This window comes from Plectropomus leopardus, chromosome 16 (genome assembly GCF_026936395.1).
Source record: "Plectropomus leopardus strain MGB_pleo_1.0 chromosome 16, ASM2693639v1, whole genome shotgun sequence".
Taxonomy (NCBI): domain Eukaryota; kingdom Metazoa; phylum Chordata; class Actinopteri; order Perciformes; family Serranidae; genus Plectropomus; species Plectropomus leopardus.
In genome coordinates this window covers 28,934,825-28,959,499 of record NC_142191.1, presented here as the reverse complement: position 1 = coordinate 28,959,499, position 24,675 = coordinate 28,934,825, and the positions used below count along the sequence as shown (strand labels likewise).

General features: G+C 38.6%; 1 protein-coding gene across 1 annotated transcript in view; it reads left to right on the top strand.

The window, feature by feature from the left end:
- The window catches only part of LOC121955628 (heparan sulfate glucosamine 3-O-sulfotransferase 5), a 98,283-nt gene that overhangs the window by 42,598 nt on the left and 31,010 nt on the right, over positions 1-24,675 (top strand). The window contains exon 2 of the mRNA XM_042503664.2: positions 11,536-11,611. The gene's annotated coding sequence lies outside the window, so the exon portion shown is untranslated. The remainder of the gene's footprint in view (positions 1-11,535; positions 11,612-24,675) is intronic.

The window sequence follows — 24,675 nt, the reverse complement described above, 5'->3', positions numbered from 1 at the left end:
TACGTGTAGCCATGAGCTTTTGGGGGTGACCAAAAGTTTGAAACTGCTCATACAAGCAACTGAAACTAGTTACTTTCACAGTTGGTTGAGAATGAAATGACTTTTTTGATGCGTCATGTAGTTGTACCCAGACTGTGGCGCTAAAGATTGGGCTAAGCCTAAAATCAAGTCTTTCAGTTTGATGTACATTCCAAGGTGTAGCAATGAGCTTTAGGGTGTGACAAAAAAGTGAGATTGCAGACTCAACCAGCTGAAATGAGCTTCGAGGAAAGTGACAATGGCATATCATGACGAGTTGAGGTTCACGTTTTTGTGGGTTTTCATTTGATGGGTACGGGTGTTTGCCCTTTAGATAATTCCTCAGACATCCTGCGCACTAAGTAGACTTGCTTTTCTGCATGAAAGGAATCAGTTGAGGTGGTTGCACCCAATTCTCTTTAGAGGTTTTGGCACTGGGAGGAGAACCTTGAGGACATAAAAAGTATACTGGATTCACTACAAATCCCACCCAGTCCATCTTGGAATCCCTCAGGAGCAGCTGAACGACATGGCTCAGCCTGCTGCCTCTGCATTCAGGGCACAGAATTGACTGATAGATTTTCTGATCAGTTGTTGACCAGTAAGGGTCCTTTCAGTCAAAGAAATGCATGGTGCACTGAAAACACTCTGACCTGCGTAAGAGGGGGTGCATCGTGATTGACTGCAGTGACAAAAAGAGTGGAGACACAGATCATTTACCTGGATCCATTGTCTGCAATTGGCTTTCAGTGTACGGGAAAACAGCAGTGTGTCTTTTCAAAAGTTTGAACTATTTTCAAACTTTTTGTCCTCGCAGTCACCTGGGCATAATGTCTCTGTGTGAACTGGTCCATCATTGTAGCAAGTAACCATCTCCAGCTGCTGAACACAGATTTTTTATCTTCTCTGACCCATTTTAGATCCCTTTTGTAACACAAAAAGCTGTCAAATTGTAAATTGCAAATTTATGCATTCTATTTAAAGAAAATGAGCAGTCTTAAATCAGTTATTAAAAAGAGCTAATGTATTTCATATATATTTAACCTATACTTAAAAATCCCCTGTGACTCTGTGTGCCTTGAAACCTGGAGCGACATCATTTTCCTTGTGCGTCTTTCAGACACCTTTCATAAGTATTTCAAGATTTGAACTCTGAGCAAAATGGTTTGATTTCTTTCAAAAAATATAGGGAAAAGGGCAATTAGAAACTTGATAATAAATTAAAGAAATTAACAAACAAATTAAGAAAAAAATCATAGATTTAGAAAAATATTCTTAAAAGGATAGGGAAAATATCCAGGGAAAGAGGAAAACATAGGGGACATAAGGAAAACTATATTTATATTTATTATTATTACACACATAAACTTATTTACAAAATATGTGGGTTTTTTAAAACTTTTTTTCTTTTTTTTTACTTTTTCGTGTAATTTTCTTGTGCATTTTACTAATTTTGGGTAATTTCTTCTTTTGTTGCTCATTGCGTTTTTGCCATGATTTTAAAAGACATCATGCCAAATTGCACAGGTTTTAAAGGGTTAAGCAGCTGCAATTTTGACCAGGACCCCAAGGTTGAAAAAAAACATGTCAAGTACAGGGGGTTATGGTATAAAATTATCCAGAGTACATCAAGACTCAAAATCATCTTTTTCATTGCTTAAACTATATTTCCATACAGGCATATACAGAGATTTGTTTCTGTCAAAGTTTGAGGTTCTTATCTTTCCTTTAAAGATACTGTATGCAGCTTTTCACCCAAAGGCAGGATTTGTATTATTTACCCCTCCTTAACCTCACTTTGTCAAGGTATCATTGTGACACTTGACGCTCATTTTGATGAGCTTTCGACTTTAAAATAGCATCTAGCTCGAGGCTGAAGGAAGAGGAATCTGTAAAGACCCCACAGGTGTTTACTAAAATATTTCACAGAGCTCCCCTGTGATTTGTTCACTTCACATTTAGCTTTGCTTTTCTGACATTTCTTACCGTTTTCCATCATTCTTGTTCCTATAACTTCCTTACTGATAACTCAATGCTGGCTGGCCGACAGCAAATGCCATGCATCCCAAAATGCCCTAATCATTGATTACATTACACAAATTATGTTTTTTGTGATTTATTATAGGATGTTCCTTGGCATGTTCTCTTGGATTTTCAAAGTGGTGGCTGTACATGGGCTATTGAGATCTAGATCTATATGATCTAATTCAAATGCAATTCATTTTCCAGTTTACTTAAAAAATGGTCAGTCCAATGACAATATATTTTCCTGTGAATCAGTAAATGTCATTATTAACTCCTGATATTTGTAACATGATTGATTACAGCGTGATCAGATAATGGATACGGAAAAGTATTGTGTGTCTTTATTGTGTGTTTAAGTATATACATCATCTTCCCTACTATAGAGCTCCATTGTTGTCTAGAAACCATTAAAAACACACCAGTGAGCCCCACGGTAGCACCAGGTGACATGTTTTTTCATTGCTAAGAACGTTCACACTTGTTTATTTTGTTTCAATTTCCCATACACCATCCTGCTGCTGAATATACTTAGAAGAGTATTAGATGTACTATATATTAATCCATGGATAAAAATTGTCTGAAGACACCTTTCACACTACACTTAGTCATTTGACCCATAAAAAAAAATTAACAGAGCAGCTATAAGGCCACTATGAAATTTAGTATTATAAGTTAGCATCCAAAAAGTATTAGAAAGTAGTTTCACAGCTAATTTAAAATTTACTTTTGTGAACTTTCTGCATGACACAGGGTTTATGTGATGTTTTCTTGTGACCTTACAGGAATAAAGTTGCAAAACTAAACTTAACAATTAGTAAAATTACCTCATTTTAGCAAAGTTAATATAAATTAAGATTAATTGTTATATTTATTTACATTTTTCAAGGTAATCTGTATCATACTTTTTTTTTAAAAGTAAAATCAACATGTCATATTTTACAGTGTGCTAAATGAGTTGTGACTGATTCTGTCATGTCGCTGCGTCGTCCTCATGTCAGTCACTGAGACATCAAGCCTGCATGTGGCGCCCTCAGCTCACGCTTTGATGAAACCAGCAAGTTTCACCCATTAATAATTACAATCGGGCACACAAGGACATCTGTTTCCCGGGGCTGTATCAGCGCTTACACAGTAACCTGATGCAAGGGGGCTAAAAGTGGACTTGTGGTGACACTGCAGTTTTTCACACGACCAAGCTCTCTCTCCCTCTCTCTCTCTTTCTCTGAGCGACTATCTCGGCCCGCTGCCAGGTCATGTTATAAATTAATGCATTAGCAGTTTTGGTTAGCTCTCGTGGCCTGATAAAAACAGGTTGCAGAGGAGCGCGATCCCCACAGCTGCGGAGGTGGGATAAGCACTAGTGGACACGAAAGCTATTTGTCATTGTTAATTATTTGACTGCTATAGCCCCACAAAAGACATCCAAACTAATTAACAAACACAACTAGGGGAGCAGCAGGGGACACCGTGGACGCATTAACACAGGGGATTGTTTTGGGAGTTCTTGGGGAAGAGTTTGACTCCAGAAGTGAATGACTTCATAAAGTAAACTTCCAAGTACTTTGGGGGACAGATTTGGCCGACTTATAATCCTGCTATTTTCATCTCGAGAGAGCTATTTCTTTTCCCGCTGTAATACAGATAAGTAATCTTATGAGATTAAATGTATCGTACATCTTTTCCTACCCCTATTTTTGTAATTGTTTTTGTTTCTTTCTATTAGAGATGTTTCTTAGCAACACAATGCACAATCACACACATGTACATCGTATGAAAAAGTACTACTTTAAGGATGATCTTTGTCAGGAGATGTGAATTTCTTCCTTGGTCTTTCTTCTATGACTCCTGGTTGATAACCTTTGACAGTTTTCAAGCTTGGGCTAGTTTTTAAGACACGTACCTTTTTACCATTCACAGATATGGCGATATGGCATCTGAGACAGCTCCATTCACTGAATGATAACTGTGAATACCCTTAGAAGCTCAGAATCATTAGGTGTACCTATGATCTTAGATTCTCTGCAGAGTGGAGGGCATTATTGTGAAACGTCAAGAATGAGCAAAAACATTAAGAGTGCAAAAGGTTGACTCACTGAGATCTTTGAAATGTCTGGATTACATTGGGATGGTAAAGGGCTCTGTTTGCTTCAATAAATTACTTTGCACGGATTGTCCGAACATGTGTAAGAAAAAAAGTATTTGCACTTGTTAAGAATGGCCATGCTTGAAAGCAGGCAAAACAGCCTGCTGTCACAGAGAGGGGTAAGGTTGTCAAAAGTATTGATACTTTAATCCTTTTCAATATCACATGTTTAAAACAATACAGTCTATGATAAATCTATATTTGATCGTATATAAAAAGTACCAAAACTATGAGATTATGGATCTAAAATCCGAAATTTTATCATGGCTAAAAGTTAAACAACAGCAGAGAAGAAAATCCACTGGTCCTTAACCTGTGGCTGTTACTTTTTATAAACTATCACTGACGCCACTTAGGTCACGCCGCACACAGCGTTTGGGAATTATTTGCATCTCACATGAGCTGATGTGATTTGAAACTGCGGTTTGAATTAATATAGCCTGCTCATCGCAGTAAGGAGGAAACTGGTAAAATGACAAAAAGACAATGAAGTTTGTTGAATTTCCTCAAACTAGCCAACCAGTTGCACCCAAAGCAGGCCAAAGTAATTTCAGCGGATCAGCAGTGTGGACACCCCAGTGTGGTGATTGCAAAAGGACATAGAACTGTGTGAGACACAGGGAGCGAAGAAACAAGCAGGGGACAGGAGGCAGAGGGCTCTGTGGATGTTTTATGGGCTGGACAAAAAATGCATGAAAGTAGGGAGGAATTTTTATTGTTGAACTCTGCTGTGTCTGTGTTGATGATTGACACTTGAGTGTTGGTGCGGTGCTGTCCGTAGTGCTGAAACAGGATGGAGGCACGGACAGACAGATGTCAATTAGCCTGCTTGATCTTCGGGATTCTCAACAGAAAATTCCACCCCAATTCCTAATTTTCCCTCATTGTAGAAACCTGGCTGAAGGTACAAGACAGAGTTATGAGAGAAAGCATGCGCTACAAAGTGAACTTAATACAATGATTAATAAATAAAGTTTGTAATAAATAAATGTTGCTCTGTTTGTGAAGACGGTGTAGGTTTAAGTTTTAACAGTGAGCATCCATGCAGCCCAATATGTTGTAAACGCTGTGGATTTTTTTTTATGCGTTCCGTGAGGTGGACGTGCTCGTCGGATTATTGTTTTTGGACACTGGTGAAGGTATCCTGTAAACAAAAATGCTTGCACTTTGTTTGAACCAAACTGATGTCTTAAATATATGTATTATGATGCCATGTCATGTCATTTGACATGATTACGCTTTCAAACGGGCTAAAACTATGATACCTGGCTCTGCTAGGCTTAAGTATATTCATCCTACGTCCACAGTGTAGTCATTTTTAGGTACTCCTATGAAGTAGTTCTGGGGTTTATGTCTTGCCAAAGGATACTTCTATTTCCAGACTAATTATCTGTGCCTTGATAAACTACCTAACAGAAAACTGAGCTCTGCTTGGGCACTTTCTGCCAATTATCAGCACAAGATGTGCGTTGGTTCCAGAGGTACTTACTGTTGGGAAATGCTTTGGGGACGCTCTATCAGCAAGTAAAATGTAAGAAATCCAATTGGAAAAAAAAGGCAGAAAGGCTAGTTTGAGAATTTGCAAGCATTTCTTTTTGAAAACCATGACAAACATGTTCCATCTAACCCTTTGCAACTTAAGCAAAAGAGGAAATGACTCAAAAATTCGTAAGACTTTTTAAAAAGTATAAATGATTATCTGAAAATTACTTTAAAAAACAGAAATAAAAAACAACAAGGAAATGACCTTAAAAACCCAGAAAGATTATAATAATTCTGTAGCACAATTTCAATATTATTTTATTGTGATAACTAGGAATATTGTTTCTCCTGAGCTATTTTCTTTTTTTCCCTAGACATTTTTTCCCAAACTTTTTTCTTTTATTCCGTATACACTTTCTCTAGCTTTTTGCAAATAATTTTCTTCTGCTAAATCTGCTAAATTCTTGAGCAAAAAGGCTTGCTTTCTTTAAAAAACATGGGGAGGCGATGAGGAATTAAAGAAGGAACAACTCAAAAAAGTGTAAGTTCACTAAAAATTATAAGCAAACTACCTGAAATTAAAAAAAAGAAATAAAAAACAAGCAAACAAGGAAATGACCTAGGAAAAATGCTCAAAAATTCTGATCATTCTGTAACACAATTTAAAATGTGTAATTATGATAATTATAATTATAGCTTTTCCTTAGCTTTTGTTCTTTTTTCCCTAGATATTTTTCCATAGCTTTTTTCCTTTATTTTCACTTGACATTTTCACCAGCCTTTTACAAACAATTTTCTAAATCTGCTAAATTCTTGCATTTATTATCAAGTTGCTCAGTGTCTTACTACCAATATTTTTAGAAAGAAAGAAAGAAATTGCACCAATCTACTTAGGGTTCAAAGGTTTAAATCCTTGAAAAAGGCATCTGAAAGAAGCACAAGAATAGTGATGTCCCTCCAGATTTTAAAGAGTTAACCTGCTAAAACTCCAAACAGTGGTAATTAATCTGGAAGGTTCACTTCTTTTTATGCGAGGCTGTAGGAAGTTGTGTAAACCACATTTTCTGGATAGTTTCTTCAACACTTAATATGATTACACGTAATAAAACTTTTATATTTTTACCAGAGGGAGACATTTTTTTTTTCTTATCAGCACATCAAACAATAGCTTCTATTAAATGAATCCTCTAAATGAAGTGCCTTTGTGCAGCAGGACAACATGTTTGTTAGATTAATCTTGGTAATGCTTCTCATAGTAATATAAGGCATGGGAATTTTATTATTATATTGTTAAAGTAAGCATGTTGTTTTACGAGGAGTTGTCTCTCAACGTATTGAGCATTCATTCATCATTTAGTGATAAAACTTCTCTCTCTCTTTCTCACCCTCTGTCTTTCTCCCCTACTCCCCTTTTCATCCATGATGTTTTGGCGTCAGTGATAGTTCAGTCTGGCCAAAATCCAAAGGAACACACCTGGCCACTGAGACTAAAAGTTAAAGAGGACAAGTTTAGAGTCCCAGAAAGAAGTTTATTGCAACTTGTTTTATGTTTATGATTTTGGCTCACATTTACACTTGTTGTAACAATAGTTTACACATTTCTGAGATCTGCGACAATTCATTTAAATGACATAGTATGCGTTTCTTCATTGTTAACGTTAGCATATAACACCCTTTCAGACTTTTTATTCTCAGGAGATATTCTTACTCGTCAAAGCAGGGAGATCACTATAATATCAACAATGGCATTGATTCAAGTGTCCCGGTGTGACAGCGAGCCAGCAGGCACAATACCAGCAGCCTGAACCTGAAGCGGCTTATTGGTGACCCTTGTCATAATAAATAGTCAGGAATCTGAGCAAATACTGACTTCTGGTTTTGTTTTCTTGATTGATCTTTCTGTGAACACGGCAAAATTGCAGCCTTTTAATCACATGAAAGGCTGACTGTATCGAGAGGAAATGTGGCAAAGAATCCAAGCAGTCGGGCAGGCTGCAGATTTATAACTTATTATTACTTTGCATGGCAGTTTTGTGTTATTACTAATTACTAATTCTAAATATTGTCGGAAAGATTTTCATTTTTATTTAAAAAGTGTATTGTTTACAAATATCGGTTATTGGTCTCTTTAACTACTAATAATCAATGTCAGTATCAGCCCTGAAAACACAATATCAGTCAACCCCTAGTTTGTAAAGAACTTGTCTTAGTTATGTCTTCTCATAACTCTGGAATTAACTAAGTGTGTACGATGATATTATGACTAATAGAATTGATGGACAGAACTAGGAAAATAAAACCCAAGCTGTAAAAAGTTTAAGCTCATCTGTGCACTTTGGGGAGCTTAAGATAGAGACAGACGGCGTGAGGGGAAAAGAGAGACAGACAGGAGAAAGCAAGAGAGAGCCACAAATCAGCCCAGCATCAGAGAGAGTAAAAAACTGTGTTATCTCCTTTTTGACTCACATTGTGTGCCAACCACAGGGAATCCTGCTCTCCCCCACTTCTGTTCTGTTTCACCGAGTACAAGTACAATGTTGCTGTTAATAATTAGAGAGGAGGTGTAAGACGCTGCCGATCCACCCGCAGAACAATCTGTTGCACACAGAGCTGTCTCATTTTAATAATTAAAATGAATTTACTCTTGTGCATATTTGCATAAAGTAAATGAATATTTGTTCTGCAAGGCTTGGCAAACACATTCCCTTCACCACCGTGTGTGTGCATGGTCATGATTGGCAGCGTCTGTTGTCCTACAGGAGCGGTATCCTGCCCACTGCCGCAGTGATACCACGGCACAGGTTCACTGCCTCATGTATGACCCTATCATGTGATTTACTGGATTTCCTCCTAATGCAGTCACTCTTTTACGTGATTAAAGTGCTCTGTGGTCCTCCTGGGTGCTTGAGCTGGTGGGATTTGACCCCGAAGCCCCTGACCTCCTTAGGTTCGCCTCCAGCGCTGTAATCACAATAAAGCTCTACCTCCTGGCTCCCTTTAGAGACGGGAGGAAATGAACTGAAGCACAATATAATTCTTATTGATTGCTACGTGCTTTGACTTCAACGTTGATGTTATAATATTCTCATAACTGGATATTGCCGCACTAAATTACCCCGCATTGGATAACTTATAGCCTGATTTGAAGCAGAAAATCAAAAGGAAGTGGCCTGTAGATTATTTATTTTGTCAGTAATTTCATTTTTTTCCCCTTAGAGGCAGCATTATTGCCTTAGTCCTCAAGTGGACCTAGAAGGCATAGATTCTTGTGATATTCTTCTTCTCAATTGCAAAAGACGTATCAGAGTAGGGCTGGGCGATATGGCAAAAAATCTTGTCATAATAATTCTCCCCATTTTGATCGATATCAATATTTATCACGATATATAATTCGATAATGCTGCTCTTTCCCCGCCAGGGTATTTTTCTTAAGTTGCCAGCCAGCGCCAGCATTTTTGGTCATATTTACTAATCTTTCAAGACCTCCAGAATATTTTGTGTTTTGAATATATAAACAATGAATACACTGAGATAAAGAACAGATTTCATACACAAGAAAACATTTAATTGTAGCTACTTCTGTTCCTTTTTTTATCAACCCCTGAATTTGTGCATTTCATCAAAAACCAACATTTCGAACAAAAGGCTGAGAAAATCGCATTTTTGTCAAAGAAAGTAATTATCAGGAGCAAATTCATTCATTCATTCATTCATTGTCCGTAACCTCTTGTTCTCGTAAGGGTCGCGGGGGGGCTGGAGCCTATACCAACTGTCATTGGGCGAGAGGCGGGGTACACCCTGGACAGGTCGCCAGACTATCGCAGGCCGACACATATAGACAGACAACCAGTCACACTCACAGTCACACCTATGGCAAGCTAGAGTCACCAATAAATCTGACCTGCATGTCTTTGGACTGTGGGAGGAAGCCGGAGACCCCGAAGAGAACCCACACAGACACGGGGAGAACATGCAAACTCCGCACAGAAGACCCCCCAAGGTCCGAACTTTAAACTGGAAACTGGATTTGACCGAGGACCCTCTTGCTGTGAGGCGTCAGTGCTAACCACAATACCACGAGCCCCTCAGAGCAAATTCAATTTCATTTTAAAATTTTTTTGGTTTTTTTCCCCTATTTTCTTATGTCAACTTGAATTGTACAAAAATAATACCTAAAATTGTATTTGCCATAGGTCAAAGGTCAAGTTCATTGTGACCTCACATGTCCCATTTTCATAAATGCAACATCTTAAGAAAACCTTGAGGGAATTTTTTCAAATTTGGCACAAACACTCAGATTCCAGGATGAACTGATTAGATTTTGATGGTGAATAGTCAAGGTCACCATGACCTTGTACCTGTCTCATTCTGTTAAATGCAATATTTTAATAAGTCTTTATGGGAATTTCAAATGTGTAATTGGACTCAAGAATGAACTGATTAGAATTTGGTGGTCAAAGTTTACTGTGACCTCACAAAACATGTTTATTTGGCCAAAGCTCTAACACAAATACGTTTTTCATATCAAAAGGAAGAACAACAAAGGTCTTTGTAGAAATATCACAAACAGTACTTTTCTTTTAACTTCTGGGTCTGGGCCTGTGTGCATGTTAGACAGAGTAACACCCATTGCTCGGAAATCCTGTTTCTCTAAAAATACACACAACCTGCAGTTAGACAACCTAGTTGCTAGAAAAGTGTTTGCATTGTAGCTTATGTTTATGTATGCACATTATTTTGTAGCGGATATGATAAAACTTGACAATTCTCAACTATGTTGTTGAATGTGTAGTTTTTGTGCCACGCTTGGTGGTACAAAAACTGAAGGAAAAGCAGGAAGTGGTCATTGAAAAATGCTCGTGTGCTCAAACGCCACTGGAAAACTAAAACTAACTGCAGGGTGTGTTTATTTTTGGAGAAACAGGACTTCAGAATAATGGGCGTTTGTTTTTGGGATAACGGGCTGTTTGTTATTGGGATAACAGGCCGTTTGGTCCAATGGGGCATTTTTCCAACAAATAGGGCTTTGGAATTTGGGGCTGTCGGAACAATGGCAATAATATTGGCCCACCCACATACCAGCCAGACTCTAATTCCTATAAGCTGTTTCTGCTTCTGCAGCATGTGTCTTTGGGTGTATTCTATGCTCCAAAATGCACAGACTTTGCAGTACCATTAGGGTGCCCATTTTTAGCATAATTCAACCCGATGGGAATTCACCTCCCAACCTTTGCAGTGGTTGTGCTTTGCTCATCCCAGCACTGCAGTTACAATCAGCTCTCCGCACATTTTCCTAAAAACACAGGAGCATATATAACCATTACCCACACCTGGAGGAAAGCCCATGCACTTGCTCTGTGAGACAGTTAATGTGAGAACAGGGTTTTTCATCTGAAGTTTTTGCACAGCAGCGGTCACTGTTTACATAACCACTTTCTGACTTTCCAAATATAAAACTCGTCTCTTTCCAGAGCATCCACACACTCAGTGGGCTGGCTTTAATTAACTGAGGAGAGGCACAATTTTACACCGATCAGATGTGTTTTATTCTCATCTGTGGGTATATTTTAACCGAGCACGCAGTCTCCCGACTGGATGCCAAGCGCTGCATCCCATTTGTCATGCAAACTAGAAACTGGATGAGCCTTTCCCCGGGCTGCGAGCTGAAAATCAGTCAGTGGGTTTGTTCAGACATTTCCATGGTGTGATGGTTTGTAATTCAAAATGGGTGGAGGCAGGACATTTTTCATTTAAGTTTCTGCTCCATGAACTCCTCACCAAAGTTCTTTTTTTCCTTTGTAGAATGGATTTTTTAAAATAGTGATTCTCTTTTTGCTTTAGTCTGAATATTACTTTCTGTGTTACAGATACTGGATCTGCATGTGTGCTTGAAGAAGTATCCAGGTGCAAATCATCACCTCTGGCAGTCATGAGGAATAGAGGGTATGTACTGACATCTCTTATTCACGTGATAAGACACCCTTCACTCCTTCTGAACAGCTAAACAAAATCATTTTCACCGCTATGAGAGAGAAGTAAAAAAAAAACTATATCTTGCAAAGGTAAATGCAATTAGAATTAAAAAAAAATAAATCTACCCAACATTTTAAAGTATGTAAAAATGCTTTGATATGACACAATATTTTTTTTGACGTGGTTTTTCCCACATAAAAAGGAAATTGTAAAGGACTGGGCTGGAAGCAGATCTACTTTTTCTATAATACTGAGAAACTGGCTGATTATTGGGGCCAACGTTTGGCATTTTGCCAATTACCTGTATCGCAGTTTTATCTTATTGATCACAGATAAAATTAATTAAAAAGTGCCAGCATGGCAGGAACTTCTACTTTGTAAAACCTAAGGGAGCTATTTTTATATATTAATTTTTATTTAAATTTTCACTTGACTTTATAAAAAAAAAGTTGCAGGGACCTTTCTGTATGACTGAATGTACGTATGATGTTGAACATTTCAGTTTTGATGCAACATTTGCAAAAGGAATTTAAATTAAGTTTTGTGTTGGAGTTATATCCCAAATTCTAAATATTGACAGAAAGATGTTCATTTTTATTGTAATTGCATATCAGTTCCAGGTCTCATTAACTACTAACAATCTGTATCAGCCCTGAAAAAACAATATCAATTAAACCCTAGTAGGGAACTGTAAAAACACCTCTCTAATGGCAACTTTACACAGATAGTCAGTCTAATGGATGTCAGACATTTTAGGTGACATAAACAGAATAAAACACATTTTTTAAGTGGAGATGGACATTCATTTTCATATGCATAGGCTTGACTCTAAGAAAGATTTAGTTAAACAGTCTTCTGGATGCATTTCAACATCTCTGCATTTCAAAACAAAAACAAAGTCTGAGGATTTGCTGTTTTTCTGTTTTAGCACCAAACTGATTAAATTTGAATTATTGACAGCTGGATGGACAGAGCAGGCAATCTGAAGAAGTCACACTGTGCTCTAGGAAACTGTGATCTGCATTTTTCAATATTTTCTGGCATTTGTTGTGTAAACAATTGAACCATTTAGCAATTAACTGGGTGATCGAAAAGGGAGTAACTTGCAGATCCTGTGGATCATATTTGAGAGTTTAAAAACTGGAAAACATTGTGTTTTTTAGTCTGTTTGTTTTTTTTACAAAAGCATGTTCTACAGAAGTATCCTTTTCTTACAGTTGGACTGAATTCATAACCTCTTTTAAGGAAATAATAATAATACTAGTCCAAGTATTTTTCCACTATCTCAAGACTGCCTTGAGGGACTTTCTCAAAATGTGGCACGAATGTCCATTTGGACTATTCGATAAATTCATTAGATTTTGGTGGTCATAGGTCAAGGGTCAAGGTCATTGTGACCTCCTCTGTCCCATTTTTGTGAACACAATATCTCAAGAATGCCTTGCTGAAATATTTATTAAATTTGGCACAAACATCCACTCTAATTCAAAGATGAACAGATTAGATTTTGGTAGTGAAAGGGCAAGGTCACCATGACCATTCTCATTATAGCAAATGCAATATCTTAAGAAGACCTCGAGAGAACTGTGAGTGAATGTATCTGCCTATCTTTTACCAACCATTTAACTGAAGGGGTCACATATAATTAATCAGCATGTCTGAGAAGTAATTTATTCAGACAATGCACGCTTTCTCAATGATTGCTAAGTCACAGTTTTAGTGTCAAAATACTATCATTTCCAGTGATGTACTATTGCTCTTTCCGACACAGACTCTGTTATAAATTTGGAGTTTCAGAACCAAGCCAAGAAAACCCTATTTTTCAGACTACAGACAGCTCCCCCTGAGTCACAGAGGACATTACACCACAGTATCTGCGGAATAAGTATTATTCCTCGTGATGAGTGAATTGAACTTCATGTGTAAAAAGGTGCCCCTGATGAACACTGGAGCAAATTCTATAAATTATACAGGATATAAATTCCTGGTCTTATTTTAGTGCAGGATTTTTTTCAGTCTGCTCAAAGTTTGCAGGAACAACTTCATACTGGTTCTTTACCTTAATCTTCAGCACTCTGTAAAAATACTTCTGCCTGACTTCTCACTGAATCTGTTTTGCAGCTGATTGCACAGCAGCTCTTTACCACTTCTGTTTTCATGTTTACTTTCCATGTGACTGCAGGCTGCCAGATGCTGGCTGTGTTTTTGCCGCTCAGGTGGGAGTGACTGTGGTGATAGGTATCTTCTAATCATAGAACCACAGCTATATTTGTAACCCTCGTCAGGGTTTAAAGGATAGTTCCAGTTTATTAATTTGGATTATATTTTTGTATTACTTCTACTGGTTATGAAAACATTGAAATTGTTTAGGTAAATGCTGGGATCTGGGAACACAGCAACATTGCAACAAAGTCCAATTGGACACGAAACACACTGGTTTAAGACAATCAGAAGCAAGCCAGTTTACAGTCGTCAAGTTATCGGTATGATCGTGTATTTTCGACTCCTTCCATTCAGAATGCTTATACTGGCTTTTTCAGTGGTTTTATCCATAACACACAGTCCTCATCAACAGATGAAGTTTGCTTATTTGTCACTGAATAGCAACAATATTGACAGAAATAAACACGTTGGTCGATTTTGATGTTTCATCTTAAAACCAATATCTGCCGATACTGATGACGTGCGAATGTCATTGTGCATCTCTTCTTTCAACCATATCACACAGTATTCTCCAGATCTTAAAGGTTGCTGAGAAGTCATGGAAGTCGAGTTATTATCATGAACACTTTTAGAATTCCCATGTTGACTAAAATGTTATGTCAACTGCTGTGTCCATTGTCATGAATGAACAGTCAAGTATTTCCATAAAGGTTTACCAGTACAAATGTACAAATTGGGTAGAACAAGTTTTAAAGTGTTATATTTTCGTGATATGTTCATGAACAGTCCAAAAAGCCACATCATTCTGAACAGCTCAGACTAATGAATTGGTCTGCTTTTGTCTCTGGCTGGTATGCAGTAGGTGACTGTACTCCTCGAGCTGACCTTGGCTTTTGACTTTGCCCTGTTTACCTGCCCTGCTTAGCCGGCTGATGAGACGTGCCGCTGCCTCGCCTGGCACGTGCTGTTAGTTTAGTACCAGCCTCAGCTGGATGGGGGTGGAATTGAGCGTAGGCAGGGAGAGCAGTAAATCCACACCGCACTCATCCATCAATGTGCCCATGTCGCTGCGCTCTCCCTCCCTCTCGCTGCCTCTTCCCCTCCAGCTTAGCCGAGCTACGTTCCTCCTTATACACGAACAGTGGCACATGATTAATCCCACCTCTCATATCTCTTCTCATGTGTCAGCACCTTCGCTGCTTTATAGGCTTATTCTGAAATGAAGTGACAATTCCGCTCTGAAATATCACCAAATTAAGACTGCTGGCATGTGTAAACAACGCAAATATACACCAAAAAGCATAAATCAAACAGAGGGCGCTGCCTAACTCTGCTGTTAAAACTTTGTTGACCCTGTACTATTGAAAGGTTCTTTCAGCCGATTCTACATCCGTCGTCTTTCAGCTGACTACTCTTTATTGATGATATTGATGTTGTGGGCAATTGTTTGTGAAGAATTGTATTCATGATGGGCATTCGAAAAACTCTAGATCTTAAAAGGGCCATTTCAGTGTTACAACTGCATTTATTTGACGAAGAATAATATAAGCCATGTAACAGAGATATCAGTTCAAAATACAGTGTGATACAAAAAGTAAAAGACAACAATCTCAAAAGAGTTTTTAGATTCTTCTGAAAAAAATAGAAGACGGGAATTTGGTATTTTCTACCATTTCTGTACTTTGGATTCTACATTATTACCCACCATGTATATGATCATTAGTTTCTTCCATATTTGTGTTATTTTATGTTCTTCTGAGTACACCTTCTTTACATTTACTTGCTTGGAGTTAAAATGAAATTTGAATTCTCTTCACTTTTTGTCAAGGGAGATACAAACAATAATTTGGATTTAGAGTGTATTTTGTAGGCATTAGTAAGACGTCTGTCCCTTTACAACATTAAACATTCAGGAAATTCTATTTTTTTTTTAAGTCTGTGTTATACTTAGAAAGTAGAGGCTAGTAATCTACTTTAACTGGACTCCATGCTTTGTTGTTTGCATCTTTGTAAAACTGTAGAATAAATCAGCTAAATTAGACTGAATTATACACAGAATATACTGTTCATTTTTTCCAATAACATCCATGTATTTCTGCACTATTTAGTTGTGCATATTTTTCACTTTTATGATATGATGGTCAATTTGAAAATTTATCAGCAATCAGGTAAGACTTAAAAATCTGCAGGGAAGTCTAATTTCGGTTGTAGCTCTGCCCGCAGTACAAGGAGCAAGAGTATCTTTGTGAATCAGTGATCAAAAACATAAAAAATCATATTTGTTTGAAGTTACAGTCCGGTGTGAGGCCTTCTGGGGGTTTAATCTTGGGTCAAAGATTAGGTTAATATAGACCTACAGCTTTTAAGGTTAGGTTTTTTCCTATCTTATCAAAGACCTAATGAGATGACCCAATGTCAGCCAATTAGAACCCACAGCGGGCACACTAAACTCTGTGTGACACAGGATGTAAGGTATAGTGCATGGATGAAATATCAAATTTTTAGGGACTGCCCTAGGCTATGTAGCTTCCACTGGGAAAGTTGGTTGAGAAGCTTCCACTTTATGAGCGTAAGTTAACACAAATTCCAGATTAGCTTTATTTTTTATTCATGTTTTTTGAACGGTGGCTTTGTTTTTGATAATATCCTCAAAGTCATTGTTATGTTTGTCCCATATTAAGGTGGGGTGGTCTCGCTAGCAGTAGCGCTCTCTCTTTTATGGATGGCAACAAATTCACAACAATAAGTACTGTAACTTCAGCTCTCTGTACTTCCCAGTAATTAGAATCACTGCACAAAGTAAAAATTGTATGGAATAACATACAGAGTTCTCAAACCACAGCTAGTCTACAGACTAGCAATAGCATGACCAGATTCCAACAAACCAAATTTGGCATAGACAAGCCTATCTTTATATGGGAAATGGCAATGCTGAGATGTAGTCTCAAATTTTGATATATCTATCGAACTAAAAAAAAAACAACACTCCTTTGTTGTACCCAGTTATAATTAAGCTTCTTTTCCAGGCTTTATGGTAGCTGCATTCCCTTTCCTTTGAGGTAGTTTCCATCATATTCTGCTTATAAATCTGCATAGCTTCATGACTTTGTGGTGACTCGCAATTTTCCCCACTGGGTGTAGCATAGTAGAGACGGTGACAGTTTAACCTGCATTTGACCCACGTGTGCGCAGTTTGATTGACAACAAACACAGCCCTGTGGTGACAGTCTTCTCTGCCGTCTTCAAAGCCATTGGACCAAAGCCAGATTTTAGAAAAACGTCTGGCCTGCAGTGTTTTTTTTTTTTAAAACTAGAGCCAATCAACATGCGGGACATCGTCTCAATATGTGAGAAATGGGACAGGGGATAAAAATGTTGTGCACCTTGAAGAGCAATGGCTAACAGTGTCAGTCCCCAAGCTGACTCTGCATTTAGCTGCTGGAAGTCAAGTGATATGATACTTGTGTCTGCCCACACAGTTATTCCACCAACAGAATGACAGTACAGTCAGTTGGAACCGAGAAGTCACGCTAATTGACCAGATAACTACATTAGTAAACAAACATCCAGGAAATATACTGCATAATGATTTCATAGTGTGACTTTAATAACAGCAACAGCTTCAAGACATGATTAAATGATATCAATTTAGTTTCTGTCAGAAGGACTGAAAACAAAAAAAAAAAACATCTAAATTTGAAGTCACAGAAAGTTTTGCAGGTTTATAGAGGAAGTGAGACATTTGTATGGAAAGGAGGAAAAATATCTCTGGAGCTGTGGAGATGTGTGTGTGCGTGTGTGTGTGTGTGTGTGCGCGTGCAGCCTGCTGGGGACGAGACAGCTGGAGAGCTCTCTGAAAACCCTTAACTGGCTCCTGGCTTCAGAGGCTGACTCGCCTGCATATGCATGAAGTCAAACGTTTAGAGCGGATGGAACTGATTGAAAGGAAATATGACAAGCTTCGTCGTACGGCCGCGTGTCTACAGGCTCAAGATAATGCACATGTACACACCCGTAGACACACAACTGCTCAAATGTACGGCTCAGCGCTGGAACCAGCTGTTCCACTGTGTTTAAATTATCACCTGTCAGCACAAATATAGCCTGCTTCTGAAGGGGCTGGAATTCAAATGTTCAGATCTGCCATAGAAATCACCCGCCACCCCTCCTTCCGCTGTCATCCATCATACAGTGCAGGCAATGGAGGCCTAGCCATCAATTTTCCTCATTTTCTTTCAAGATCACAGGGATTTAGTTCAGTCTTACTCAGGCAACTCTGCACAGCGACTGAAGACGGCGTAGGAAGAAGTTTTAAATTTCTTCAGACACAAATGCTGCATCTCAAATTGGGTACTTTGGTTTGTAAACTTACATTAAGTATACTGTAAACAATATGTCCCTACTTGCATAGGACGCACATTTTGACAAGGTGGTGTTGCCTCAAATCGAACAAGATGTTGCACACTTACTGCTACTTCTGCTTGAAAACCAGACGGGGCATTATAGCCAATAACACTATGCACTATTAAGATCAAATTTGTTTCTAAATCTAATCCACTCACATCTTTGCTTTGACTTTGTATGCTAACACGTCACCTCTAAAATTTGCTTTGCGATCAGTGTGAACGCATGTTTATGCTCACACATTAGTCACACTGAATGTCGCAAGCTTGACAGGTCGGAAAAGACCAGTTAAAGTAAGCAAGCGGTGCATTTGTCCAATAATGTGCAGGGATGGTTTATTTTGATGTTTTGCTTTAAAAAGGGCTAAAATCAGAGAGGTGAAACTGTTCATTGTTTGCAAGGTAAACTCTCCCTGGTCATTTACCTCTTTACATTTCCTTTAGCTGTATTAGTGATTCTAATGAACTGATCAAGCGTACAGAAGCAGCCAGGCCATTTTGGCCATGAGGTGAGCGAGGCTTGCATCTTTCTCCAAGCAGCGCCAGAGTTGAAAGCACGTCAATAGCAGAACGTCCTCCGAGGAATCATCATTTTGATCTGGGTTGTGACTCTGACTCCTGCTTGTCCTCACTCAAGCCTCTGCCTCCTGTGAAGGCCACTGGCAATGAGCAAGTGGTAATAACTATAATGATACAATTACCCCTAATTCAATGCAAATGTCGCACCATAGACCCGCGGCGCTCCGTCTGCCCCCAGGACATCAAAGATGGCCGTCATGTTGCGGCTTAAATGTTCCCGAGTAACCATAAAGGCCTGAACACTTACTTTTTCCACGCCTCCAGTCTGGATATTTCACCCCAGCACAATGCAAGATATTGTGTAGTCGGCTTATTTATGGATTGACGCTGTTCCTTTTTAGCTTGCAGGGCAGAGCTCTGCCACGGTCTAATGAGGCAGAAGACAACCTGAAATCAATAGCAGCTCCCAGCGCAATGCAATGAGAACAGGCCCAACAGAGGACTCCAGTAATTAAATGTATTTCACCATGTATAACGGCCGGCTGGTTAAAGGTTGGAGAGCAGGAGAGTTGTTTTGCAGAGTTTGTCAGAATGTAGGTTAAGTCCTTTTTTTTTCTCCTTGCTACTTTTTGCCAGCTGTGAGGTGCTTTTAGTCTGCAGGGTAATGTCTTTTCGAGCCTTGTTAGTCTTAATGCATAGAGGCCGAGTCCATTCCCTGCAGTTGACTACTTTGGCCCCCAATGTAAATGCTTGATGCAGTGCAGATGGCAATGCAGGGTGTTGGTGTTTTTTTAAGAGTATTTACCTTGAAAAATTCTCCACGGACATGTGTTAGCACCATCACTCACCAATCTACAGATAATAGTGTTGCAAAGTGGGATTTTCTGCAAGTGTTTTTCCGTAAATTGGCACTTTAAGTGATAACCTCAATATCTCTTGACAGAGAATTTAATGGTGTGCTGCTATAGATCAATGTTATGGCCATCAGTTTAATTATTTCCTTTGTTTCTGTGAAGTTTTTTCCGTCAGTTTGATAATGGCTTTAAAGACTACAATAAACATCAGCCTGTGCAGGGATAGAGACTAGTAAGAGGCACAATAAACATGAGAAATTCTTCATTGTTGCAACTGGGAAAAAGATTCTAGCTTTTTTTTCTTGTTTGCTATATTTTGAGTTTTCTGCTTGATTGCCTCTGAAAATGAGGTTGATGAGAGCAGTGCTAGTGAACCAAAACAGTAATGTTGCAGTCTGTTAAAAAAAAACCAATGAGTTTAAAAGTCCAGTGTATGTAATATTCATAACTCTGCTTTCATTCATCTGAAATCACCTGACAATAACAATCATGTTTTTGTTACCTTAGAATGACCCGTTTAATGGAGAAATCCAGCAATGAGTCGTAAACCTGGAAGTGAGTTTGCATTTCAGCAGGTTCTCTTGCCTCAAAGTCATTGGGTTTTTTGGTTAGAAACCTGAAATAAAGTCTGTAGTGAACACAAGCTGAAGAGACTTTCGTGTTTTGTTCTACGACATAATGAGTAAATACCCCACTGAGAACTTTAAAGCCTAAATGTGTCTTGTCTTTAGCCTTCCTGGTTGTACAGCTGCCTCTCAGAAAGTTTTGACTCACAAATAGTTCTCTTTTGATGCAAATTTTAGTGCTTGTGAATTTTGTTGTCCCCTTTGGTGTCTCTGTCTGGAACTTTGGGTTTTCACTGCTGACTGTCTTGGAAAAAGAGATTTTTAATCTCAATAGGATGGCACATGTCGGCAAAGTGCAGAGTTTGTAATAAGTCTTTCAAATCACACAATAGTCGTACTATGCATTGTCATGTGAAAATAGGTATTTTTGTCGCTATGCAGTCCTACAACTTTTTGCTAACATTTGTGTTCAATCGTCAAAGAACAAAAATACATAAGTTGAACAGATGACATGATGAGCTAATGTTACAAAGCTGAAGTTGGCCATAACAGTAGTGACTGTTGACTAACATTAACTAGTAAAGTTTTCTGCAAAGTGACTTTATACACAATGTTGTCGACGTTATATATACTCGTGACTTTGCAGAAAATTTTGCCAACACTTTTTGCCTTACCAAATGTCAACATCCTTTTTTATCTTCTTTAAATTGAGCTTACTGTGTGGTCTGCCACACAGCTTAATCCAGAGGAGACACTTTGCTCTGTTTATGTGAGGTTTAGGGAATACGGTCAAATACGCTCCACTCTCTAGCCTCTCAGGATACCTTGTATCAGTGTTGCATTTAACCCATGCATCAGTTGACCATTTTTTAAGTTATACCTGCATAAATGTAAATAAAACCGCAGGAAAAGCAAAATGTTTGCTTTTCCTTTCATAGAAAATGCTTTTCTATGATGGTCTACGAACAAGATGTCCGAGTGCATTGTGTAGATGCACAAAATGTGATTGGCTCATGGGGTTAGATGGCAGGGCTTAGCTATAGACAATTTGGACAATTTCATTTTTTAAACTTTGTTTAATTTTTAAACTAAGTCTACCGTCTACCGTCTTAACTGGTCTTAAGATTGAACTGTGTCCCTGTAACCTAAGTCATAACCCCATGGACTACCCCATACACATATGTCTGGTATTTTCAAACTTTAACTGGTTAGTTTCAGTCAATACAGAGGGTAAATTGTTCGCCACTGTCACCAAGGTCAGCTAATCTGATATTGCTCTTTATTTCTTTCAAATCATTTATCTGTATTATTGAAGAGATAATTCACCTTGTGTAAAGTTGTGAATTAAGAGGCAGAAATACTGTGATGAAAGCACCACAAAAGCAATATGCAGGGCCGTTGCCTCTGGCTTTGTGGCTTTTTTTATTGCTGCATATCGCTGACGGGCAACTCAGACAAGCTGCTGGTATTGGGCCATAATTGAAGTTGATATTAAAAGACGGGAGCAATGTGTAAGTCATGAGAGGAACACAGCGGGGTCATCCCAGCCAAATGACACGGCGGTGTAACTGCAGTCACCTTCCCTGTATACTTGATAAACGGCCTGCACAGGGCTACACAGGGAACAAAACAGATACATAAACCACTGCCCTTCACACAAGCCCTTGACTTCAGTGATTTTGCATTATGGCATTGTCACCACTTAAGATGTGCTCACAGGACAATAACCTGAAGGAGAAAGTAGAATGACATCAACCTTACCTCAAGCTGTTTGTATGCGACGCCAAGGGTAACTGCTGCATTACCGAGACACCTGCCGGGCATGGGACACATTAGGAGCCTCACCCATCATTTTTCAGCAACATTAATTTTTGGCCGTGCTGATTTCAGCCTGCATTGTGCTGACGATGTGATTCAAACACAAAACGGAGAGCGAGAAATGGCTCATCCTAAACAACAGGTGTGCAGCAACAGCGAGATGTAATGTCATTTTGTTAATGATGCGTAATGCTGAGAGTGACTCCACACATTCCCACTGCCAAAGAGAAAATATCTTTGCACTTCTTGCATCACATGCTGCTCTGACTCAGTCTATTTCTAGGATCATGTGCTGTAAGACAGGAGGCGCTGGTTCACAGTAATCTGTCATAGTGGGCTACTAATGTCACTGGCAGCAGCACAACTCCCAAAGCATGAGGCTGAGCGCAAAATACGCCCTGTACAACTGTTATTTATCTAAGAAGTAATTAAATTTTTAACTATTTAAAAGTTATTTTTGTGAAAAAAATGTTATGATCCCATTTCAGTTGTTTAAAACTTTCTTGACACAATTTGATTTTCTTTGAAACATTCAAAGCACTTTTTTGCAAATCAGATTAAAAGTACATTTATACTGTAGGTGGTTTCGAAATGTGATTAAACTTAACATTTCTAGAGATGCTGCATGTCTCAGACTGGCCTCTTTAATCAGATTTCCAGCCGTGCTTTATGTCACTTTGCAGCACTTAACGCTGACATCGAGTCCAGTGTTGGCGTGACATAACTGCATCATCAGACTCACTCATGCAGTGTGGGCCTTTATATTTACCTCAACTGCAGAGAGAACCAGTTTTATTTCCATTTAGTTTGAAATCGGTTAATAGTAGATACAGGTCTTTTTTAACAGAGATTTTGCTAGCAAGCCTCAAATAAGTCCCCTTATTACGTCACCTTTGCTATTTAATTTTGTTTTTACACAGAACGAAACGAGGCAGGATAATGTCAACCTAGTGTGTGATTTTAGACAGCATGCCAGTGTCCAGAAGCAAACCAGGTGTGACATTTAACACAACAGCATCTGCGGGTAGTGTGACGTACGGCAGTGTGTTCTGAACAATAGCAATGGCACAACATGGCAATAACAAAAATGTATCTTCTAATTTGTTTATCTATTCCCTTTCTTTGAGTTTTCTGGTAACTGGTATTATTGCTGTTTAAGTCTCCTTTGGTGGGTCACATGAACAACATGCCTTCAAAACGCTGCACCCGTCCCATCCATGGTCCTGTCCCACCAGCTGTCCTGTTTATAAATTCAGTGCTGTAACTACCTCTGCTGCCGGACAACTTTGCCTCCCCATTCCCTGATTGTAGCTTTTATAAAATACTGAAATAATGGCACAACACTCCTGCTTTTGCTGTTGATTCCATTTGCCCACAATGTCCTCCTTCCTCCTAATGATGAATACAGTATTAGGTAGTACAGCTTTAATTCCATCTGTACAATAACAGAGTCATGGTGTACTCACAACTCTGCTGCTCTGAGTTACACACAACTACTTTTTTCATTCAGTAGTTAATTCTTATCACTTCTACTTTGCAATTCCCTGAGTATCCACAGGTGTGAATACTCCGCAGGCAAAACACATTGCTCGCTCTGAATAAAGTCACAGAAGTTCTTCAGTGTGTGGTGGTTGACTTTGTTTTTCATGATAAATACTGTTGTTTGTGGGCCCGGGGCAAAGCAAGTGGAGTAATCTTGCTCAGTGTACTGTATGTCCACATTCATTTCCTATGGTTAAAAATGCAGTTCTTGTAGGGTTCCTTACACATTTACTTATTTATGGCCGGTTATGATTAAAACATCTGCCACCACAAAATAATTTTCCTTTTTTGGAGCTGGACTGTAGGAGCACTGTTGAAATATGTTTTCCATTCATTCATTAACACTTGAGTTTTATTATTAAGCCAGCTAGCGCCAGCTTTTTTAGTCATATTTACTAATCTTTCTAGACCCTCAGAATATTTTGTGTTATAAACAAGGGGTTAATCAAAATAAAGAACAGATCTTCTGATTTCATGTACAAAAAATATTTTTCGAGCTTTTAACTTTTCTTTCCAACAACACCTGAATTTGTGCATTTTTATATAAAAAAAAAACCAACAACAACATTACGGACAAAAAGTTTCTGAAAAGTTGCTAAATAGCAATTAAGCCAGCAAGTTAGTAGTCCTCTCTTCCTGAAATTTTGGAATCGTCCTATTTGTTGGTTTTTGACACGGAAATGTTGTTTTATTGCACAACGTCCGTAACTGGGCCCCCAACAGTATAACGGTAAAAACACAGATTGACGTAATACCTCATCAATAGTGGGGAAGCGCTGTGTTGTAAATGATGGAAAAGCATACAGATGGAGCAGTTGAATGTCAGGTGCAGTGAATCTGAAAGTTTGCAGAAACACACAAAAACCACTGAATAAAGAGAGGGGCCACAGAACGATACAAAGGGTCATTGCCCTGCCACGCATGCCACCTGACACTCTCATCCTGTAGGAAACAGTCTTGTTATTAAAAAATTTCAGTTTACTGAGACACACATCCAGTCATGGAGGATGAGCAATCAGTGACGCATGTAGTGACACTTATATTTTTGCCCATAATCTTTAAACACCAGCTTTTGTTTGAGAAATCCTGGAAATAAAGTTCAAAAGACAAACCAAAGTTTAGATTCGCCATCTGACACCTGCTCCCAACCAGGTGCAGCTGAAAGCAGC